Source organism: Herpailurus yagouaroundi, unplaced genomic scaffold (genome assembly GCF_014898765.1).
Source record: "Herpailurus yagouaroundi ecotype Mexico unplaced genomic scaffold, PumYag 139, whole genome shotgun sequence".
Lineage (NCBI taxonomy): Eukaryota > Metazoa > Chordata > Mammalia > Carnivora > Felidae > Herpailurus > Herpailurus yagouaroundi.
In genome coordinates this window covers 36,894,450-36,911,227 of record NW_024412394.1, presented here as the reverse complement: position 1 = coordinate 36,911,227, position 16,778 = coordinate 36,894,450, and the positions used below count along the sequence as shown (strand labels likewise).

At 37.4% G+C, this 16,778-nt stretch overlaps 1 protein-coding gene across 9 annotated transcripts in view; it reads right to left on the bottom strand.

The window, feature by feature from the left end:
• Window positions 1-16,764, bottom strand: part of MYO6 (myosin VI) — a 145,867-nt gene extending 129,103 nt beyond the window's left edge. For all 9 annotated transcript variants that reach the window (XR_005789837.1, XM_040473984.1, XM_040473988.1 and 6 more), the window contains exon 1: window positions 16,530-16,764. The gene's annotated coding sequence lies outside the window, so the exon portion shown is untranslated. The remainder of the gene's footprint in view (window positions 1-16,529) is intronic.
• Window positions 16,765-16,778: the final 14 nt, after the last annotated feature.

Here is a 16,778-nt window from a genome sequence, read left to right as displayed (position 1 = left end):
GTTAACATATGTGTATGTTAGTCTGATCTGCAGCAGCTGCATTCTTGACTATTCTACACATGGGTATTAGCATCGCTCTACTTTATCCTACAGTACAGGAGAAGCTAAGTCTTCACATACTGAAATACATGTATTAATATATAAATCTATATTTAAATTTACATATTCATAATATACATATTATAACCTATTATTATGTACATAACTTAATATTACTTTCATGTTATGTCACTATGTTCATTTTTTATTTTACATATGTATATACATATATAATACATGTGTATATATATTCACACACACACATATATATCTAATTTCATTTCAGTGTGGTAAATGAGGTATCACAAATCAATTGTTTTGAAAAGGGGGCACCAAGTCTGACAGAATAGAGAATTTCTAGTATAACGGTAAAAGAGAATGGGACTGAGGCAGAAAACTGACATTTTAAAGGAAGAATGAGGAACAAAGAGGGAGAAATAGAAAGGTAGAAAGTATCTTGGGAGAGAGAACTATGCCGAAGGAGAAAGAAGTCTCTATAAGAGCTCCACCAAATGGCTCAGAAGAGGCTGATAACAACTGAAAATAAACCAGAAGATTTGAAAATGGGAATGTCACTGGTAATCTCTGAACAGTTTCAGTATACTAGTTGAGACAAATGATACTGCAGTGAGAAAACGAGTAAACAGAGGAAAAACAGAAAGAGCTAATAAGCATTCTCTTTCAAGAAGTTAGGCTAAGGGAATGAGAAATAAGACAAAAGAACAAGGAGCGTGGCAGGATCAAAAGGAGGAAGGGTTTTTGTTTGTTTCTGGGTTTTGTTAGGCTAGAAAAGACTTCTGAGAGGTTCATTCAAATTTACTAGATATCAAGGCCTGACTTTATTATATATGCCTAAATACAAGTTTTAAGAAATAATACTCTTTTACAAACTGGAATGTTTATAGATGATATTATATGATATCTGGGATTTGATTCAAAATAATCTGGAGGGGGAAGTAATTGTTATAGATCAAGAAAAGGTAAAATAAAATTAGCCCTAAATTGCTAACTGTTGAATCTGGGTGATGGGTACATGGTGGTTCTTGGCTCTTCTTTTCTTAATATGCTTAAAACTTTCCATGATGATTTTTTTTAAGAAAATTCTCTCTAAAATATGCTCAATTATTTTTCATTTTTATATATAACTATGTGCTATTCCATTAAATGTCAAACAGATGATACTGATTTTTATCACAGCATATTTTAAGGTTTTTCTTAGGAATGAGTAACATTAATTGTTGATTTATCTCAATTTCTCAATTTTCCATGTGACCACAGCAATTTCATATTCAACTAGATGGAAAAAAGAGGTGAAAAATAGATGAAAGCTGATTCTAAGGCTCTGGGTCACAGAGTTCACAAATCTATCCCCTAAAGGAATTCTATTTGACAGTATCCATATTACACCATTTTTAAAAATGCTTATTTTCTAATCACAGCTTTATATGAAATGTGTTTGAAATTGCCTCTAAATTTATAAATTTTACAATACTGACAGAAAAAATGAATTCTGAACTAAGAGCCATAGAAATTACCTTTTCAGTGCTGCCTCTAATTTAACTGTATAACCTCATCAAGTCTCTTAACCTCTCTAAACCTATTTCCTCAATTTTTTTTTTAAATGTTTATTCATTTTTGAGAGAGAGACAGAGCGTGAGTGGGGGGGAGGAGCAGAGAGACAGGGAGACAGAATATGACGCAGGCTCCAGGCTCTGAGCCGTCAGCACAGGAGCCACCCAGGAGCCCCAGTTTCCTCAACTTCTTAATGAGGAATTGGAATTAAATTAACTCCGGAGTAATGTCCATTTCTAACTTTCTAGACTTCTACATGTCTGCTCTACAGGAAACCTGAACACCTCCACAACCCAAGTAGACAATTATCTAGACCAGCATTTCTCCAAGTCAATGGACCCCTGAAGATCCCGGAGACTGTTACAGAGTCAACAAGGTCAAAACTATTTTCATAATAATACTAAGACACTTGTCTTTTTCAATGTAGTTACATTTACCCCAATTATGCAGAACCAATGATAAGTAAAACTACTACCACTTTAGCCAGAACCAGGACAGTGATCACTGCCCCCCCAGTAAAAGAATGCTGGTTTCACTTAGGTATACCTCTAAGCAATAAAATTTATTAATTTTAGTACATCTTGATCCTAAATACATCTTTTTAGCATTCTATATGATGAAATAGGAATTGCACATAAAGTATTTCTGCTGTAAGACAAAATATGATGGCTGCCTCAAGGAAAATTATTTGTCCAAACGTCTGAGTTGTAATCTTCAGGAATTGGTTTGTTTTTTTTTTTGTTTGTTTTGTTTTTTTTTTTATGGAATACCATTGTTACTGGTAAGACTGACTAACCTTGGTTATTCAAACTTGGGTTTTTGGCAAATTTGGGGTTTTGTTTGTTTTTGTTTGCTTATTTTTCTGTGTTTTCTGTGGGTTTGTTATTGTTGTTTTAAGTTTATTTATTTTGAGAGAGAGAGAGGGAGAGAAAGAATCCCAAGCAGGCTTTGAACTGTCAGCACAGAGCCTGATGCAGACCTCAATACCATGAACCATGAGATCATGACCTGAACCAAAATCAAGAGTCGGATGTTTAACTGACTGAGTCACCCAGGCGCCCTGGGTTTTGTTTGTTTTTTGAGTAAAGCCTGTCATTTCAGGGAAAGAGACTTACAATATCTGTTGACAATATTAAAATTCAAGTGAAAAGCAGAATCTTGGAAAACTTGTATCTACCACCTTGAACATAATAGCTTATGCTGTTCAAGTTTAAATAGTTAAACAATTTTTCTGATAAAATCAAAATATAATTTTTTTGATATTACAAGATATTACAAGATCTACATAATTCAGCAAGACAGTGTGTTTCAAATGACCAATACATCAGGTTATAAAATCATGCATGGGTAAAAGATTCATTCATTCAGAGTGCAAAATACACCAACAGACTGTAATATAACAGAGTGCAAAAGTTCACTAGTAGGGTTTAAGATTCCACTTTGAAACTTTAAGAAATTACCACCTGCTGAGTTTGGATGAAGGATCAAAGAATATACACAATTATCTAAAAAGGTTATGTTACTACTTCCTTTCCCAAGGATATATTTGGGTGAGGCCAGATTTTCTTCATAAACAGTTCAACCAAAAACAACATAATGCAGCAAAAACTGAATCCAGTTATCATCTATTAAATTAGACATTATAGAGATTTATAAAAAATATAAAATAGTGCCACCTTTTTCACAAATTTTTGTTTTGGAAAACAGTTATATTTCTTTTTAACTTTTTTAAGTAATCTCTACAACCAACATGGCGCTTAAACCCACAACCCCAAGATCAAGAGTAGGATGCTCTATCGACTGAGCCAGCCAGGTACCCTGCAAATAGTTCTTTTTCATAAAATGTCATTTTCTGTTAACATGTATTTATTAAATATTATTCTTAAATGGGTTAAATAATTTAATTTCTAAATTTTAATTTCTAACACAGTAAATAATGACAGCTATAACCAAACAGATAACAAAATCTTTACAGAGTCCTCAATAATTATGAATCTTTAAAGAGTACTAAAACCTGAGATCCACTATTCTACATAAAACTTTACCAAATCTTTTGCTAGGCTGCTCACATTCGCTACTGAGAGTAGGGGAGGATGAAAGAAGACACATATATATTATATAACCTTTGGTAAATATTATAATAGAGGTATAATTCCAAAAAGTAAATTTGGGAAAACAGTTTTGAAAGATTTAATTCAAACAGGTCATGAAAGACAGGTAGGTCTGTTTGAACAAGAGTAGAAAGGAGGGAGAATAAGGACATGTCTAGGAAATAGGCTAATGGGGCTAGAGCCTGGCACAGTGGCAGAAGTTTGACAAATGCTGCAGTAAGCCAAGAGATTAGGCCACGGACGGCTTCAATCCCACAATAAAAAGTTTGGACTCTAAAATTTATTAACAAAGGGCTAACTGGGACTCTTATTCAGCAAGAGACTATTACAATCAAATTTCTACTTTGAAATACAACCGTAATGGATATGCACAGGACAGACTGTACATTGAGGAAAAGGACCAAATTCAGGGAGACATGTATGGAAGAAAAAGTAATGAAGCTTGCATTCAGTCAGAGGGAGTAGAAAGTGAAGGATGGCCTTCTAGAAGCAAAACAGGGTTTGGCAAGTGAACAACTATGATAAGAGGGAAAGGGTGAGTTAAAGTGCTGAACTTCAGGGGTGCCTGGGTGCTCAGTTGGTTAAGTCCGGGTAAGTGATCATGATCTCATGGTTTGTGAGTTAGAACCCTGCATCAGGCTCTGTGCCTGAGACTCACAGCTCAGAGTCTGGAGTCTGCTTCGGTTTCTGTTGTCTCCCTCTCACTCTGCCCCTCCCCTGGCTCGTGCTCTGTCTGTCTGTCTCTCTCCCTCAAACATTAACATTTAAAAAAAATTTTTTTAAAGACCTAAACTGGAATAACAAGGTAATAGGACTGTCATAAGGGAAACAGAAGATCCAAGTTTCTCAGGGGAGGTGGATTTGATGGGAATTATGAAAATTTGAGGTGTCTTGTATAGCATCAGTTCAGAAATGCTAGTCAAAATGATACAGAAAGAGATTCGGGGAAAATTTGCCCTAAAAATAAGAATTGAGACCACGGGATTAATATAATTATCAAAAATAAGAACAGGGGTGTCTGTGTGGCACAGTCAGTTGAGCGTCCGACTTCAGTTCAGGTCGTGATCTCACGGTTCGTGGGTCTGGGCCCCGCATCGGGCTCTGTGCTGACAGCTCAGAGCCTGGAGCCTGCTTTGGGTTCTGTGTCTCCCTCTCTCTCTGTTCCTCCCCCACTCGCTCACACTCTGTCTCTCTCTCTCTCAAAAATAAAGATTATAAAAAATAATAATTAAAAAAAAAGAACAGAGTGAGTAGAGTTTAATATGGGACTCCCATTTGGGAGTTTATTGGACACAAACAGTAAAGGCACAGGCAGAGAAAATTAAGCAGTAAAAACAAAATAGGAAAAGTCAGAGTCTTCACAGAGGGCATGACCACAGAAGCTAAGAGAAAAAAATTCAAGGAGGATTAGTTGGTCAATAGCTGAAGAAGCTGGAAAAGAATAATGACCAAAATGAGGCCACTGGATCTATTAATTACTAGGTTACAGAGTAGTCTCTGTTGAGTGTTTAGGGACAGAACACAGATTACAATGAATCTGGGTTCATGGCCTCATTAGCATGGTATTAGGTACAGGAAATAAATATTTTATCCAGAGCTACATTAAAGTATGTTTTCCAAACAACAGTTTGTCTGCTTTTCAACTACAGTAATTTTTTAATAAAACTATCTCTCTAAATTTAACTGTTATTTTCAGACCATTTACTTCAGGCCACACAAAACACTGATTTTAGCATTAAAGCAGAATACTATCATTTACCTAATAAATTTTATGACACACAAAGAATTTACAAAAAAAAAAAAGAATTTACTATTACATTATATACTGAACCTCAATCTACTGCTTAAAAGAATATTATTCTTAGTAGATAAGCCTACCAAAGGACATTTTAGTACAAATCCAAGAAACAGCATTTATTTAAGAAAAATCTCTATTACCCAATCCCTTTTTATTGGTAATATCAAACACAATATGAGACCAAATTTAATTTAAGCATATTTATATGAAATGTGTATTTAGCCAGACCTATGTTTATACAACAATAATATGTGAAATACCCATATATATTAGTACAATCTAAAAAACAATCATTTGTTGAAAAAAGGATTCTTCCCCTTACAAAAGAAATCACTAATGGAATACTTTACATAAATAAGAAACTTTCCCAGGATAATATGAAATTACAGTTCAATTCTTTATTTAACTTACACAAAGCTTTACAGGAATACATTTGTTTAAAGCAAATTCATGAAGTATGTAATCAAAATGGGCAGTGAAAGGATTTAAAAACTGTAAAGGTGGAGGGCACCTGGGTGGCTCAATCAGTTAAACAGCCAACTCTTGGTATCAGCTCAGGTCATCATCCCAGGGTGCTGGATGGAGCCCACATCAAGCTCCACACTGAGTATGGAGTCAGCTTGGGATATTCTCTTTCTCTCTTTCTCTTTTTCTCTCTCTTTCTCTCCCCCCCCCCCCCCCCCCCCCCCCCCCCCTTATGGCCCCCCCTGGCTCGTCTTTTTAAATAAAAAAAAAAAAAAAAAAAAAAAAAAAAAAAAAAGGCAAACTTATCAGTAGAATGTTACCTATGAGATGCAAAATTCTGACTGACATATTTTTTTCTGGGCTCTAAAACATCTATAGTGAAATCTGTCATATGCTCAAACCCAGGCAATTCCCATCTTCCTTGCCCTCCCCACCTTCTCAATTTGCCATGGAATACCCAGTGACTAGTTCTACACTAAGCACTCATCTGTTTTCTCCATCATCTCGATGGCCAACACAAGATATAGTTTTGTTTGAAACCTCAAGCAAAAGGATTAAAAGATACATAAAATCATCTACTCTCATCTTCAAGCCAATAATGATGGACAGGAAGAGCAGAGACCTAATACATTCCTCCTCAAAACACATACACATGAATACACTTTGTTCTTCCTCAAAATACCAAAAGGATAACAAACAGCAAATCATGCCCACAAACCAAAACACAGTTGTTTCATCTAATTTTAGAAAAAAAATAACAAGGAACTGGAGAAAAGTTCTCTCTGGAATAACTCAATCCTCAAATCAAGGAAATTCAAAGAGCACAACATGGAAAAACCAACAGCCTCAATTCTCCCCTTTGGGATACTAATTCTATCAGCCCAAATCAAAATAAACACTATGTTTTTAGAAGATCCCAAAAAAGTCTGAAATTTCTCTTTTTCAAAAAAGACAAAAAAAAAAGCCCACTCACAGAGAAGATACCTAAATGTACCATTTCAAGCACAGGTACTCTATGATTTACTCCAAACCTGTTTTGTTTCTTTGTACCATATGCTTTTAAGACAAGCTTATAAACATATTTGTTTCTAAAAAAAAAAAAAAAAAAAAAAAAAGACCCAATTATATAATTACACCCGGAAGTATCCTTTATTTAAAGTCTCATAGCCAGGTGTTTCTTATTTGATTAATTTACTCAGTCCTAGACTATACGGTTAGTTGTTCCTTTTCTGGAGGCTGTGAACAAGACCCAGTCTAACTGTACTTGAAACAAGTAGTCTCAAGTAATGTGCAGATGTCTCACAAGATTTGTTTAATCTGAGTAAAATCTTGTACTTCTTTTCCCTGAAACCTTCAAAAGTAGAAAGAAAATATAAATATAATCTAATTGTTTTTGGTGGGCAGTACTGCTCATATACTAGGGACCTTCATACCATCTCTTTAAGAAGAGAAACCCGTTTTAGTAATCCTCAGGAATTTGTCCAAAATAAAAGACATGGATTTAAACTTGTACCCAGAATTCAGGTTAACTAGGTAAAACTAGCATTAACAAAAGACAGTTGAGTAACCCCAAACTGCAACAGATGTATACAGAAATTTAAAGTGTCTTTAAAAGGACTTGGGGAGGAAGGGCAATTATTTCACAACAGCCTTACTTCTTTGAACTGTTACTACATTATGCATGTGTTCTGGTCTTTTTGCTATCAAGAGTTCAGGTGAACAGGAGGTAAAAGTTCCATAAGGCAAAGCCCTCTTCTTGACAAAAAAAAAAAAAAAAATTTTAATTTCTTTTAACTTAGTCATTAAAAGATTTTTTTCAGGGGCATGTGGGTGGCTCAGTCAGTTAACCATCTGACTCTTGATTTTAGCTCAGGTCATGATCTCATGAGTTCATGAGTCCATGAGCCCTGCGCTGACAGAGACTGCTTGGGATTCTCTCTCTCCCTCTCTCTCTACCCCTCCACCACTCATGCATACTTTCCCAAAATAAATAAAAATTGTTTTAAGTAATTTTCTATGAAAAACATTTACTCTACCAAACCAAGACCACCTAATTTCAGAAACCTCATTAAAGCACAACAATATATTAATAAAAGGATTTTATGCCAATGGACCTAGGTTATGTTTCTCATTGGGTTATATGGATCATCAAAAGTTCCTAAGGGGAGCCTGGCTGGCTCAGTCGATACAGCATGCGACTCTTGATCTCTGGATAGTGAGTTCAAGCCTTATGGTGGGCATAGATATTACTTTAAAAAAAAAAAAATAAACCCTCCTAAAATAACTGTCCAATTAAATGAGAAAGTGAATGAACTATTTTCTAAGCATGTATAAGACAGGTAGTCTCAAGTATTTTTGAGATGTATCACAACTCTCAAAGTTATTTAAATTGTACCAAGGAAATGCTACAAATTCCCAAAGGTTCTAATCAATGCCTTATTTATTCTCCACTTGCTGCAACAAACCCACAATCCCTCCTTTGCTCTGTTCCAGCCCTGGGAGGATGAGCCTACAGAGATCACCACCTAGGCTCCCCAGCTGGGTTCAAGCAATGCAAGCCAATGAACAAGACCCAAAAGAGGGAGGAGAGGTCAGGAACTTCCCCTCCCTCCCTCCCTGCCAGTCAGGCCTGCCTTAAAAGCCACAGTTCCCTGGGGCCCTCCTCCACAATTCCTGCTCTCAACTCTCAGCTCTGGTAATCTCTGGAGAATTAAGGGCTTCTCACCATTGGTATCCCCTGAGTGCTTCTTTCAAGCACCCCCACCCCACCCCACCAACCCCCCTCCACTTCTTGTTTGTTCTCTAACCTCGGTAATCTGTTCTTTTGTACCATCAAGGATAAAATCTCTTTCCTGCTAGGAGCTTGCCTGATGCAGTTAACAATACCAAGTCTGGTTAGTCCAAAATAGCACATTATCTAAAGAAATCCAATTTTAAAAGTTTAACAAGGTCTTAAGATATAACAAGGTCTTAATACAAATAAGTACTACTTATTTGTAATATTGTTATTTCTATAATTGTTTAAAAATTAAATATAATCAGCTCACTTCCAAATGAAACTGGGTAAAAGCTGAAAAACTCATTGCAATTAAATTTAGGTGTGAAATTCAACACTGCACTGTCCTCCCAAGATAAATGCCTATAGGCCGCAAATAAGCTTAACAGGGAAAAAAAAAAAAATCGATGAAGGGATTCTGGTAACTGATATTTCACTTCCTCATACCATACACTGTCTGGTTAATCCAAACAATTTTTTTGTTGTTATTGTTAAAGCCCTCCCTAAGCACAAGATGAAGAAAAGTTTTAAACCAGTGGTTCTCAAATTTTGGTGTACAAGTAAATTCAACGAAGAAATATGTCAGAATGCTAAGCCCAGGTTCCACCCACACCTTCCTGACAAGTGTTTCTACCAGTTCCCAGGTAATTCTGATGCACACCTAAATTTCAGAACTTCTTAAAACTGGCCAACTTCAAGATTCCACCCAAATCTCCAATACATTTTTTTCTCTTTGACTGAATATTTCACATTAAATATTGTCAAACAGGGGCACCTGGGTGGTTCAGTCAGTTAAGCATCTGACTTGGGCTCAGGTGATGATCTTGCAGTTCATGGGTTCGAGCCCCGCGTCGGGCTCTGTGCTGACAGCCTGGAGCCTGGAGCCTGCTTCAGATGCTGTGTCTCCGTCTCTCTCTACCCCACCCCTGCTCACTCTCTGTCTCTCAAAAATGAATAAACGTTAAAAAAAAATTGCCAAACAAAAAAATTTTTAAAGCACAGTCACAATAATAATGCACACTAATTATATACAACTGTGAGATATGTTTCACATGTATTATTATCTAATTTGGTTCTCACAAGAACCACACCAGGTAGGTAATATTGCCCCCATTTTACAGATAAGAAAACTGAAACCCAGAGAAACTAAGTAATCTGGCCAAAGCAATGACCGGTAAAACCAGGATCACCTCTGGTCTGCCAGTCCCTCTTACCTATACGTTGGACAAGCTAGTACTTCTACCTAAATGCAACTCTGGAGCCTCAGGACTGTCACAAAAAGGATTAAGCCTAAGGGCCAAGCAGTTAGACAAGCAATAATCCTCCCTGTCCACTCCCTCCCCACAACAAGCTCTCCTGACTCCCCATCCCTCCTCACTCACCGAGGCCTTCCACTTACATGGTATGCTATCACACTGTGGTAGAACATCACAAATCTGTGTATATATCAGCACTCTTTCTACTCTTACCTACTGCATGCTAAGTATCTCCAAACTCCATTTCCACCAAGTACTGACTGTGAACCTGAGTAAATTTAACATCTCTGTGCCTCAGTTTCCCAGTCTATAAATTATGGGTCATAATACCAAGTGCACTAAAGTAACACAGTGATTAGCTGAGACAATGTACATAAAGTACTTGCTTGACATAGTATCTCTCTAACACATAGCAACAGCAACAACTCAATAAACAATAGCTGCTAGTCCAACATATCAATCGTAGGTCCCATTTATTTTCTCCCAGCTTTGTTTCCTGAGACTGAGATAAAAAATGGAACATATGCTTACTTATCAGGAGTAGACGGGTAACAGTGTTATAACTCAGTGTTACAATGCCAGGCATAAAATATTTCAGAGTAAATGAGTCTTTGAGTAGCCATCAGATTGTACTACTTGACAACTATTTCCCAACTTTAGGGTCAGGCCCGTTGATTACACACTAGTATGAAGAGTCTATAATTAACTTAATTCAAAACAACGATAAAATGTCACTCAGCACAGGGACTTGGTGTTAATTTATCATTGTATCACCAACACTTAGAACAGTGCCTGGCTCATTGCAGACACTCAAATATCTGTTAAGTGAACGAAGGCATAAAGGTACCAATGCAGACACACCTTAGCTCATTAGTGAATCTTTACAAAAAACAAGCATAATTATCAAACCAGTATCAATATGGCAAGTAATAAAAGTTATTTTCAAAATTCCCCCAGAATATTTTTCTCCTTTTTTTTTTAAGATGTGATACAAACACACACAAAAATCCAAGCAGGTAATGAAATAAACATATTTTTGTAAGTGTTCCATCCTGGGTTCTGTGTCCTAGAATTAGTAGACAGTTCAAGTTTAGGTTGCTTCAACACTTCTGGATGATACAAGGTCTCCATCTTATAACCATGTTTGTCTAGTTCAGGTTGTAACTGATTGGAGAAGTCATCTTCTACACTGTCATCATCCCAATTATCCTCCGAGACATGTGCATCTGGATCTTCGTCTTCACCTAAATCAGCCCACTCTTCCGCAGGGAACTCCTTGAACTCCTCATCCTCCTCCAAGAGACCCAAGCCTACAAGCTGCTTTTTCTCTGACACTGTGACCCTCCCCACGAAAAATCTCTCAGGCCCGGAAGAAAGTTGGAACTCTCACACTTCCTCACCAAAGCCACCCAAGCTGCTGCTGCATCTGAAGCCGGCCTTACCATAGAACTCTCCTTTCTTTCTTAAAACAGATGTGTGTCCTTTAAAAACTCTCCAACTAGAAAAGTTAATTACTAACCTCAGCTCCATGTGCTTGCTTCGGCAGCACATATACTAACCTCAGCTCCATTAATCTACTAAAAATGTTAAAGTAGTTCCATAATAATGCATCATGTTCATCTCCTGCTTTATATGAAGAAAAAAAAAAACAAATCTAGTAACCATTTAACAATTATCACTTTAGTGATGCTGACTTTTCAGAATTTCTGGAACCATTCAAACTGAAGCCACAAAATGAAGTCAGAGGTTGACACCAACTAACACCTAAGAGATAAGAGAACTGTGATCTACTATGGGAATACACAGACAGAAGTTCCATTCTCAGCTATTCTTCTAGGCAGCCACCTATGTATCCTTCAACAAGTGCTTAATTTTTTTGTCCCCACTTTCTCATCTGCAGAGTAGGAGTAAGTTTATCATATCTACTTCAACAAGTAGTTTTAAGGACCAAATGTACATAAAATGATTTCCAAAACAATAAAGTGCCATACAAATGTAAGTTGTTAAATTTGATATAAACTTCAACAGATTTTAAATGGATGTTTCTATTTATCTTTCTTTTTATGTCTCTGCCACTCTTTGTATTTGCTAGACCCAAAGATCTGCCAGTACGCAGAAGAACCAGTTTCTGCCTAGCCAGGTTTCAAATATACTAGGCCCTCAGTAAATATTTGTTGAAAAAGATGTTCATCCAGGGGTGCCTGGGTGGCTCAGTTGGTTAGACATCTGACTTCGGCTTAGGTCATGAACTCACGGGTTTGTAAGTTCAGGTCCCGCATTGGGCTCTGTGCTGACAGTTCAGAGCCTGGAGCCTGCTTTGGATTCTGTGTCTCCCTCTCTCTGTGTTCCTCCCCCACTCACACTCCATCTCTCTCTCTCAAAAATAAATAAAGATTAAAAAAAAAAGATATTCATTCACATATAAGAGAAATTTTAAAATTCTGCTATATGCAATACCATACCTTGTAAAGGTTAAGTAGCAGGTTACTTTCAAATAAAATAACAAGTGACGTAACTTATATAAAAGATGCCTGTGGTTTTCTCAAAAGCACCGCCTTCCTTTGTGCACATTACTCAGCCTAGATACAAATATTCACCTATGTGAATATCACCCAAAGAATGTACTTCAATATTGTGGTTTCACTGGAGTCATGTTTTCTGCATTGAAAAGGACTTTCCTTCTTTTTAACACTAGCAAGATTTCTGAAGATGCCAGATTTTTTCTTCCAGTTTTACATTCTATGCTTCAGCATTTACAGGGAGAACTTTTGGTGGACTAGTGGTCACTTCTCAAACTAACAGGTCATTCTTACACTAAATAAGAAAAAAAGTTTAGGGGCGCCTGGGTGGCTCAGTTGGTTGAGCGTCCGACTTTGACTCAGGTCATCATCTTGCGGTTCAGGAGTTTGAGCCCCGCGTCGGGCTCTGTGCTCACAGCTCAGAGCCTGGAGCCTGCTTCAGATTCTGTGTCCCCCTCTCTCTCCGCCCTACCCCTGCTTGTGCTCTGTCTCTCTCTGTCTTTCAAAAATGAATGAAACTTTTTTTTTAAGTTTATTTTTGAAAACCAAACATGCAAAAATATTCCAACACTTATATTTTAATATTAATAATGAATAGTCCACTAAATTTGTCAAATAAAAGCATAACTGTTTCAAATGGTAAACTTCCTGGGTCCTCTGAATATTCTATAATGCCTCAAAAATCGAATTTAAGCTTATTTAATGTTAGTTCTTGATTATCTACACACACACACACACACACACGGAGATGTGTTACAGATCATCCATTAATAATTTATATTAAGCCCTTGGATGATGGTTTTGTATTTACTGTTGAATATCAGTATCCTTGAGATGCAAAATTCCTAATAGTTCAAACCAAATAATGAAATATCTGTAAATACAGTCACTCAACTCAGCTGTCCTACCATTTTTCTTCTTTCTCATTTACCCAAATACAACTACATTCTTCTGTTGAAAGGACTCCTACTTTGCTACAAAAGATGGACTTTGCGTGCTCATTTTTGTCCTTTATATCTGTTATAGTTTAAAGGACATTCCTGAAATAAACACAGGCCATAAAAAAATCATCCTAATAGTACAGGTGACAATTTAATAATAATTTGAAAACAAGCCCCCAACACCAGGATTACACAGTTAATATCTGAAAGATAGCTACTGTATTTATGGGCAATGATCTTTCTCATTTGAAGAAAATATAAAGTTTTATCCTAAACAGGAACACTATACTATTCATTTTATAGACAATGAAAACCAGTGTTATTAATTCTAATTCCTATGAACCCATCAAAATAAAAAGTGCACAGTATGTATAATATTCTAGAATTTACATCAGAAATGATAAAGTGGGGTGCATGGGTGGCTCCACTGGTTGAGTGACTCTTGATTTTGGCTCAGGTCATAATCCCACGATCGTGGGATCGAGCTGCATGTCAGGCTCCACACTGGGCCTGTTTAAGATTCTCTCTCTCTGTCCCTCTGCCCCTCTTCTCCCACTCACTCACATACTCTCTCTTTTAAAAAAAAAAAAAAAAAAGGAAATGATAAAGCAACACATTACTGTTCAAAGTTGTCAACTTAAAAATGACAAAACAGAATTCAACATTAGTTCCAGAACCACATTCATGACCTATCTCATTCGCACTCCTGTGTGCTTTCTTCAAGTTACATTCTTTAACACAATACCAGTTCTGCAGGTTTATTTGAATGGTCTACCAAATGAACTGAGATCAAGGCAACCAGGTCCGATGGAAAGGACAGGGGTTTCATGGTCAGAAGACTTAGGTGTGAATGAAGACTTTGTTCCTCTGAAGCTGTAAGACCTTGCACAAATATTTAATCCTCTAAGCTTAAATTTCCTCATGTGTAAGAGGACAAGACCACCAACCTTGAAAATTATTTTGTAAATCAAATCCCTCGGTTTGTGTTCTGATTATGGCAGATGCTTAATAAATGGGTGACTATCTTATACAACTAAACGGCCAGTTCACAAATTATTATAAAGTGCCTCATTAAGGGGATCACAAACTGTATGAGATTTATTAAAGCTGTAATATCTTTTTCAGATGAAAATGTTTTAATATACAGAAATGAAATATTCAGAGGTTAGAAATCTTTTTAAAACTGACATTTTACATACCAAAGTAAAGCTTCAATGATCAACGGTGAAAATTGGTTAATTTTTTTTTTATGTTTGCGGTACTTAGACTTATTCAAACCTCACATGCTCAAAAATCTTAAAACTCTATGAAAAAGGAACAGTACTTTAGAATCCAGAGACAGCCAGTTATCTAAACAATGGGCTACATGATACACCACAGTCTCCAGGCAAAGTCACAACAGGATGAGAAAAGAGCCTTCAGCCACTCTCAGATTTCCTGCCCACTGTTATTTTAAAACTCGATCATATAAACATAAACAGAGGGGAAAAAAATCCACTTCAAATGAGCCCCATGGGTTATGATTTGTGATCTGTTTTTAATACCCTGCATTAATTTACATTAAATACTGCTATAGTTCATTACATTTTTCTTGCTCACATTTCTGGGCACTAATGAATAATATATGTATATTATAGTTTTATACAGTATATATTTAGAGTTTTTAATCATGATCATCTTTTCTTAAAGTCATTCATCATTTCTGTTACTCCCTTTTTAAAACTTAGTTTTGGAAAACAAAAATGTAACTCAAACTGGGAGAACAATAAATAGTATGTCACACAGAACATACAAACACAATGGGCAAATCTGCTTAAGACCAAAATGACTTCTGTTTACCACTGTGCATCTAATTCTGCACAACTTAAAATACTCAAAACGAGCTGGATATTTAAAAGTCAATGAGTTATTTTGAACGGTTGCATTGTTTCAAGCTCTGGCTACAGCCCAATTTGTAATGTTTCTAAAATTAATGATAAAAAACACCAATGTAATTTTTTCACTAAACAATTTCCAATTGTAAAACCACAGCCCAAGATACCCATGAAGTTTAGTTAATTTGTACAGATATGCCGTTTTGCTGCCAACCTTTGTACCGTGACCATTACCAGCCCAAGTTCAAGATTCACATTTGACGGTGTGAACAGTGTCAACTGAATCTTAAGAATTTTTAAAACTCTCAAACCCTGACTATATTTAGATACATTGGATCTACACCACCAGAGCGTAACACCAAATGAAATTTTTATTTAGCATGTACAGCAATCTGTGAAGTTGAAATAGTGTTCCTAGTTGTTCACTAATATCTGTAGATTAGGATACAAGCATTCCTCCACCGCAACTTTATACCAGAAAAAGTGTCACTTGTTTTCTTAAATTGTATAGAAACAGTATTTCTGACATGGGTGTTCTAGTAACAACCCTACCAAATTATTTCCTACTTAAAATCCCAGATTTTGAGCATTTTAATGGTTTTAAGGGGCTTTTGAACATTAACAAATATAAAAAAACTCTTGCTCAGTAGTACGCATATAAATTAACATACTCAAAATACTGGACAACTTAAAAACTAAAACCACAGCTTTAGACAGTCCCAACCTGGTCTCCTACCTGGTTAAACTATTAATTTAATATTGGCTGGCACCTGATCCTCGTATCTCGGAACAAACGGCTCCATTCCTACACTGGATTTTAAGCTTGTTGACTTAAAAGAAAATTATCACGGAGTGTCCAAGTCAGAATGGGACACCTGAGTGCCCTGCTTCTACCTGGGAGCTAGAGAAGATACACAAAGGTATCTTGGTGACGATAAACCCATGAAAGGAGACTCTCATTGTCCTGTGGAAATGAGAACCAGCCCTGGCACTACTGTGAGTCGCCGCCACCGCCGCCGCCCGGGCCCACCCATCACCTGCTTCACCCACAAGCGTCCTCGGGAGGTGAAACCAGCCGTCGTTCCCCGGGCTGCCCGAGGAGGCCCCGAAGCAGGGCCCGCCAGGGGAAGCGAGGCCCTGACGCTGACGCCCCGAAGCAGGGGCTCAGGGTCACTCACCGGTGCGGACGCGAAGGCAGGTGCGCGGCGGCGAGGCTACCTGTGGCCGGTGAGGTGAAGGGCGGGGTGGGAGGTGATGAAGTTGAGTGAAAAGGCCGACGACGTGAACGAGCTCAGAGTCGCGGTGGCGGCGACAGGGCGGCGGCGGCGACCGGGCTCCGGCTCGCTTCCTGCTCGGACAGATCCCGGGTCCGTCTCCGCCCGCCGGCCGGCGCCCCGCCGAGTCCCCGGCCCCAGCGCGCGCACGTC